Source organism: Somniosus microcephalus, chromosome 6 (assembly GCF_052327205.1).
Source record: "Somniosus microcephalus isolate GS21.2 chromosome 6, FLI_Smic_1.0, whole genome shotgun sequence".
Taxonomy (NCBI): Eukaryota; Metazoa; Chordata; class Chondrichthyes; order Squaliformes; family Somniosidae; genus Somniosus; species Somniosus microcephalus.
This window is the reverse complement of record NC_140992.1, coordinates 57593721-57602216: the sequence shown is the minus strand read 5'-3', so window position 1 is coordinate 57602216 and position 8496 is coordinate 57593721.

Sequence of the window (8496 nt, the reverse complement as noted above, 5' to 3'; positions counted from 1 at the left end):
TGGAATTGTTTGTCCTCAACATTTCTTCGCACATTTGGTCTGAGCAAGTCCAGACGAGATCTCAACCTTCGGTTAAAGAACATCATGGCCGGGGTCTGGTTGGTAACTGCATGTGTCGCGTTTCGGTAGGCTAATAAGAAATTGTCCATCTTATGCTGTAGTGGAATTTCCTCGTCGCCCATGGCCTTTATCGCCTTCTTAAAAGTTTGTACGAACCTCTCAGCCAATCCATTGGTGGCTGGATGATACGGGGCAGATGTGTAATGCCTTACCCCATTCCTTTTCATGAATTTTTGGAACTCGTCGGACACAAACTGCGGTCCATTATCAGGGCAGATCTGCTCTGGCAAACCGTTTCTGGCAAATATGGTCTGTAGGACTGCAATCGTTTTCTCTGTAGTGGTTGAAGACATCTTTATCACCTCAGGCCACTTTGAATGAGCATCCACTGCTATTAAGAACATTGAGTCCATGAATGGACCAGCAAAATCAATGTGCACCCATTGCCATGGAGAGGAGGGCCACTCCCATGGGTGTAGAGGGGCATGTGGTGGTGCATTTTGGACCTTCTGGCATCCTAAGCAGCTTTTAGTTAGGCCTTCGATTTGTTGATTGATTCCCGGCCACCACACATAAGCCCTAGCAAGGCTTTTCATTTTCACTCCCCCCAGATGACCTTCATGTAGCTCCTTTAGCACTCTCTCCCTTAACTTGGGTGGAATCACCACTCTGGATCCACACATCACTGTCCCCTGGCATACTGACAGCTGTTCTCTTCCGGATGAGAATGCTGGCAACAGTGAGTCACCATGTGTTGGCCATCCCCTCACCGTCAATTCATATACCCGTGACAGCGTCGGATCATTGTGGGTCTCCTTCTCTGTATCCGTGTTTGTTACTGGCAATCGTTCAATTATTGACGAATAAAATATCTCGATAGGGTCCACTGCTGGTGCTTCCTCCACCATAGGCAGTGGCAGGCGCAATAGCCCATCAGCGTTCCCATGCTGTTTTGTGCCTTTATATTCTATTTCATATTGATTCGCCCCTAGAAACAGGGACCGTCTTTGTAACCGCTGTGCAGTCATTACTGGCACGCCCTTCTTAGGATTAAAGATGGAGACAAGTGGTTGGTGGTCAGTCAGCAAGGTGAACTTCTGCCCATGCAGATAATGGTTTCATTTTTTTACTCCCCATACTAGGCTGAGGGCCTCCCTGTCAATCTGGGCGTAGTTGCGCTCGGCTGAGGTTAGTGACCGAGGCACAAAGGCCACTGGCCTCTCCAACCTGTCTGGGAATTTGTGCGACAGCACTGCTCCAATGCCGTAGGGTGATGCATCATATGCCAAACGAATTTGTAGTGCTGGGTTGAAATGGGCCAACACCTCTTTTGATGTGATCAATTCTTTACACTTCTCGAAAGCTCGTCTACATTCGTCATCCCACTTCCATGGTACCCCTGTTTGCAGTAGGGTGTTCAGCGGGTGTAGTACCGTAGACAAATTTGGTAAGAACTTGTGGTAATAGTTTACCAGCCCGAGGAACGACCTCAGTTGTGACACATTTTCCGGTGCTGGAGCCTTGACTACTGCCTCAATCTTGTCAGGAGACTTATGTAACTCCTCTTCATCGATGACGTGGCCACAATACGAGATCTGTTTCTGGAAAAACTCGCACTTGTGGCGATTAGCTTGTAGCCCATATTCCTTTAATCTGGCGAGCACCTTCTCCAAGTTAGCGAGGTGATCACCGTCATTTTCGCCCGTGACCAAGATGTCGTCCAAATAACACTGGGTCCCTGGAATCCCTTGCAGGACCTGATCCATCGCCCTTTGCCAGATAGCCGGAGCCGAGGCTACTCCAAACACCAGCCGGTTGTATTGATAGAGACCTTTATGGGTGTTGATCGTAAGGTAATGTTTTGAAGCTTCTTCTACCTCCATTTGCAAGTACGCCTGGGCTAGATCAATTTTGGTGAAGCGTTTACCACCAGATAGCGAGGCGAAAATATCCTCAATTCGTGGGAGCGGATATTGCACCGTGTGAAGGACTGGGTTCACTGTCACCTTAAAATCCCCACAGATGCGGAACTTCTTTGGTTCCCCAGGCGTATTACTCAACGACCTCTTCATTACAGGGACGATGGGTGTAGCCCACTCGCTCCAGTCCACTTTGGACAGTACTCCTGAACGTTCCAACCCTTCCAGCTCTGCTTCAACAGCTGGTCTGATCGCATAAGGCACTGGTCTGGCCTTCAGAAACTTTGGGCTTGCATTATCCTCTATTTTAATTGTTGCTGTTATTCCTTTTAGTGTTCCTAGTCCCTCCTGGAACACTTCTTTTGCGTCAGTTAGCATTTTTGACAGTCATCCAGGTGTGACGTTGTCATCCTTTTTGGCCTCCACCTTCACTGCCTGTATGCAATGCCAATCTAAATGTATCTTCCGGATCCACTCACGTCCTAGCAGTGGTGGTCCTCCATTTGGCAATACATATATATCCATTTTAGGTATTTCCTGACCTTTATATGTCACTTTCACCCTTATTTTTCCTTTGGGGTAGACTTTTTGCCCCGTATACGTCTTCAAGACAACCTCTGTAGCTTTCAAGGGTATGTGTGAAAATAGCTGCTTGTCGTCTCTTTGATTTATGACTGTTAGAGCTGACCCTGTGTCCAATTCCATTTCCACTTGGACTCCGTCTATCTTGAGTGTAACCCAGATAGTCTGGTGATCTTTCTATTTCGGTTACATTATGTAGTTTCAGACAACCCAGCTCCTTGCTTCCAGAGTCTGTGTCACTTTTCTGTTCGTCTGAACCACTGTCCATCACCTGGTGTACCTTTTTGTACTTCTCCTGTGGAGATTTCTTACTGTTGGTTTTCTTCCCAGACCTGCAGACTCTTGCTATGTGTCCTGCTTTCCCACACTGTCTGCACACTTGGTCCTTGAACCAACAATCTTTCTGGTCATGTGTTGTTCTGCCGCAGCGATAGCACTTCCCTGTTCCATAGGTCATTTTGTTGGTGCCAATGTGGTAAACCACTTTTATCGTTCACTATCGTTACACTATAGTTATCACTGTTATATCGTTACTCTATGGGTATCACTATACGAGGTCGCCTCTTGTCACGCTGCTATACCTGGGCTGACCACTGCTGACTCCGCCCATGACTCCACCTACCTGCCCAGGTATAAAGGTAGTCGACTGGCTGGCATTCCTCCTTGTTGTATCCGATCACCCACGAGGGTGGGCTCTGTTATTTAGCCAATAAAAACCTATAGTTACTTTCTTAACTCGTCGCTTTTCATTGGATGAATTGATAGGTATATCAATTTTATTGGCTAAATTTTAAAATGTCGACACCTGAGCAGTCAAACGACCAGCCAAGCGACCAGCCAGACGCCCAGCTACAACAGCCACAGCAGCCGGCCTGGCTGCGAGCCCTCAGACCACCGTACCTGGATCTAAACCCACAGGCAGCAAACTCAGCCCTCGACTTCGAACACTGGCTGAGCTGCTTCGAAGCCTACCTGGGAGAATCCGGCGTGCCTCAGAAATCCATGCTAAGAGTTCTGAACGCCCAAGTGAGCCCTAAAGTATTCGCACTCATCCGGGACCTTAAAACATACGAGGACGCCATCAACCGGCTGAAAAGACAGTACCAAACCCCGGTAAATTCCATGTATGCCAGACACCTCCTAAGATCCCGCCCGCAACAGCCAGGAGAGCCCGTGGAGGAATTTTTACGGGTGCTAAAAGCACTCGGCAGAGACTGTAACTTTAAAGCGGTAACGGCGGCAGAAAATACTGAAGACAATGTCCGCGATGCCTTCGTGAAAGGCCTGCGGTCCGACTACTCACGGCAAAGACTACTGGAAGCAAGGGACCTCGACCTGGACAAAGCTGCAGCCCTCGCTCTCTCTCTAGAGGTGGCCCATCGGGACCTCGAGGCATACTCAAGGTACTGTAACTCGCGACCCTGGGACTTGGGACCGACCCCGACTGCGATACCCCCCGCAGCAACCCCCCTGGGACCTATCTCAGCGTCGGCGTCCCGGACCCGATCGAGACCGCCACCCCCGGTACCGGCTCCGACATCGGACCCCCGCGATCGGGCCGCCGGCTGCTTCTTCTGCGGCCAGGCGAAACACCCGAGGTCGCGCTGCCCAGCCAGGAACTCTACCTGCTCAAACTGCATGAAGAAAGGCCACTTCGCTAAGGCCTGCAGAGGTGGATCATCAGAGGCCAGCAGTGCCTCATGCGAGCTGTGGGGGCGGCCATCTTCCTTCAAGGCAACAGAGGCCAGCATCCCCACATGTGAGTCATGGGGGCGGCCATCTTTGATACAGGCAACCGACACCAGCAGTGCCTCATGTGAGTTATGGGGCAGCCATCTTCTCCGCCATTTTGCCCAACCTCGTGGGAGATGCCATTTTACCCACCACGCCCGACCGCCACCGTGCCTCTAGACCCGACTACCGCCTCAACCGCAGACTACAACAACTCGCTCAGCTATACACTAGCCTCCGTCACACTGGACCAGGCCCGCCCGCATCACCTGTCCAAGTCGATGATGGACATCAAAGTAAACGGCCACGCCACGACCTGCCTGTTCGACAGCGGAAGCACGGAGAGCTTCATCCACCCAGACACGGTGAGCCACTACTCCCTCCCTGTCCTGCCAACGCGCAACCGGATCTCGATGGCATCGAGGTCACACGCCACAGACATCAGCGGCTACTGTGTTGTGACCCTGTCGGTTAAGGGTACGGAGTATAAAAATTTTAAACTCCTCGTCCTGCCCCAGCTATGCGCTGCCGTCCTACTAGGCCTAGACTTCCAATCCCACCTCCAAAGCGTCACGCTAGCATACGGCGGACCCCTCCCCCCACTCACAGTCGACAACCAGCAGATTTTAAACCGCCCACCGCGTAACACCTGCGGCCTATCCACCCTCAAGGTCCCGCCACCTTCCCTGTTCGCTAACCTCACCCCCGACTGCAAACCCGTCGCTACCAAGAGCAGGCGGTACAGCGCCGGGGACAGAGCTTTCATTAGCTCTGAGGTGCAGCGTCTCCTGAAGGAGGGCATCATCGAGGGGAGCACCAGCCCCTGGCGTGCCCAGGTCGTGGTCGTTAAGACCGGCAATAAAAACCGCCTGGTCATCGACTACAGCCAGACCATAAACAGGTACACCCAGCTGGACGCATACCCCCTCCCCCGCATATCTGATATGGTCAATCAGATTGCGCAGTACCGGGTATTCTCCACCATCGACCTTAAGTCGGCCTATCACCAACTCCCTATCCGCCCTGAGGACCACCAGTATACAGCCTTCGAGGCGAACGGCCGCCTCTACCACTTCCTTAGGGTTCCCTTCGGCGTCACCAACGGGGTTTCGGTCTTCCAAAGGGAGATGGACCGGATGGTTGACCAGAACGGGCTGCACGCCACGTTCCCCTATCTAGATAACGTCACCATCTGCGGCCGCGACCGGCAGGACCACGATGTTAATCTGGAGAGATTCCTCCGTACGGCCCAATGGCTGAACCTCACCTACAATAAGGATAAATGTGTGTTTAACACCTCGCGCCTTGCCATCCTCGGCTGTGTAGTAGAGAACGGAGTCATCGGCCCTGACCCCGAAAGAATGCGCCCCCTCATGGAGCTACCCCTCCCCCACTGTCCAAAGGCACTGAAGAGAACCCTGGGGCTATTCGCCTACTATACCCAATGGGTGCCCAATTATGCGGACAAAGCCAGACCCCTCATGAAGTCCACATCCTTCCCCCTTACGGAGGAAGCGTGCGCAGCCTTCTCCCTCATTAAGGGAGACATTGCCAAGGCCACTATGCACGCAGTGGATGAGTCCATCCCCTTCCAAGTCGAGAGCGATGCATCCGACTTCGCCCTAGCCGCCACCCTTAACCAGGAGGGGAGACCGGTGGCCTTCTTCTCAAGGACCCTACAGGGCCCTGAGATCCGACACTCGTCGGTCGAGAAGGAGGCCCAGGCGATTGTGGAGGCGGTACGACGCTGGAGGCACTACCTGGCAGGCAAACGATTTACCCTCCTTACCGACCAACGTTCGGTCGCTTTTATGTTTAATAACAAGCTGAGGGGCAAAATCAAGAATGACAAGATCTTGAGGTGGAGAATCGAGCTCTCCACCTACGATTATGATATCTTGTACCGGCCAGGTAAGCTGAACGAACCCCCCGATGCTCTGTCACGAATTACATGCGCCAGCGCGCAAAGTGATAGACTTCAGACCCTCCACAACGACCTCTGCCACCCCGGGGTCATCAGACTTTACCACTTCATTAAGGCCCGCAACCTGCCCTACTCCATCGAGGAGGTCAGGACCATGACCAGGAACTGCCAGACCTGTGCCGAGTGCAAACCGCACTTCTTTAGGCCGGACAGAGCAAGCCTGATCAAGGCCACCCACCCCTTCGAGCGCCTGAGCATCGACTTTAAGGGGCCCCTCTCGTCCTCTGACCGTAATGTGTACTTCCTCAACATTGTTGATGAGTACTCCCATTTCCCCTTTGCCTTCCCCTGCCCAGACATGACCAGTACCACGGTCATTAAATGCCTGAACGACCTCTTCGCCTTGTTCGGGTTCCCAAACTATATACATAGTGACCGGGGCTCCTCCTTCATGAGCGAGGAACTCCGTCAGTTCCTACTAGCGAGAGGTATTGCTGCAAGCAGGACCACCAGCTACAACCCCCGAGGGAACGGCCAGGTAGAAAGAGAGAACGCGACGGTATGGAAGGCCATCCTCTTAGCCTTAAAGTCTAAGGGCCTCCCAACCTCCCGCTGGCAGGAAGTCCTCCCGGCAGCGCTGCATTCCACCCGGTCACTACTTTGCACTGCCATCAACGCCACCCCCCATGAACGAATGTTTGCTTTCCCCAGGAAGTCAACTACGGGAACCACGCTACCAACCTGGCTGACCTCTCCGGGGCCCGTCTTGCTGCGAAAGCACGTGAGGCCCCATAAAACAGACCCCCTGGTCGAGAGGGTGGACCTCCTGCACGCCAACCCCCAGTACGCCTATGTGGCATACCCAGACGGGCGGGAGGACACAGTCTCCTTACGAGACCTCGCACCCTCGGGCACTCCGGAGACACCACCTTCACCCCCCCCACCACCCCCCCAATTCCAGACCAGGTAGACGGCATGCCGGAACCCCACGAGCCTTCGCCGACCACGCAGACACCAGCATTAACACCGGATAATGCAACACCGCCGCTGCGACGATCAGAAAGGCTTATGAGGCCTCCGGACAGACTGACATACCAGAACTGGTAGTACACTTCACCCCGCCGGACTCAAATCTAAACAAGGGGTGAATGTGGTAAACCACTTTTATCGTTCACTATCGTTACACTATAGTTATCACTGTTATATCGTTACTCTATGGGTATCACTATACGAGGTCGCCTCTTGTCACGCTGCTATACCTGGGCTGACCACTGCTGACTCCGCCCATGACTCCACCTACCTGCCCAGGTATAAAGGTAGTCGACTGGCTGGCATTCCTCCTTGTTGTATCCGATCACCCACGAGGGTGGGCTCTGTTATTTAGCCAATAAAAACCTATAGTTACTTTCTTAACTCGTCGCTTTTCATTGGATGAATTGATAGGTATATCACGTATTCTTGAGGTCTCCATTGTATCTCTGCAGCGCCCCTTGCGGCTGCTTCGTGTGATACTGACATATTGAAAGCTTTGTCCAGCGTAAGGTCCTTTTCTGATAGAAGCCGTTTCTGGGTTCCTTCACTTTGTAGCCCACACACAAATTTGTCCCTTAACGTGTCTGCTAGTCCCGCTCCAAGCTGGCAGTATTTCGATAGCTTGCGCAGTTCCGTTAGGTACTCAGCATTGCTTTCGTCTTTGTGTTGGTTCCTTTTATGGAACTGAAATCGTTCTGCTATCAGCAGCGGTGCGGGGCTTAAGTGGTCCTGTCGGATTTCTACTATGCTTCCAAAATCCTTGTTTACCGGCTTCTCTGGGGTTATTAGATTTCGCAGTAACCCATAAGTTTTTGCACCCATGGAATTTAACAGAACCAGTGCTTTATTAGCATCTGGCACTTCATTCGCCCTGCAGTACACCTCAATACGTTCCACATATGTCGCCCAATCTTCGACTTCATTGTCGAATGTAGAGATACTGCCACTCTTCGGCATCCTTGGTTGTGCGTTAACTATCCCCAATGGCGCCTCCCGCGCTTCCCCTTCTTCTCCGCTGGCACAAAATCGCGTCTCCCGCGCTTTCCTTCTTTCCCGCGCTCGCCCGTCTTCTCTGCTGCGGCTTCGCAAAATGGCGTCTCCCGCGCTCTTCCTTCTTCTCCGCGGCTCAATGGCGCCTCCCGCGCTCTCCCTGCTTCTCCGTGGCTCAATGGCGCCTCCCGCGCTCTCCCTGCTTCTCCGCGGCTCAATGGCGTCTCCCCTTGCTTCGCCCCGCGGACCCTGATCAGC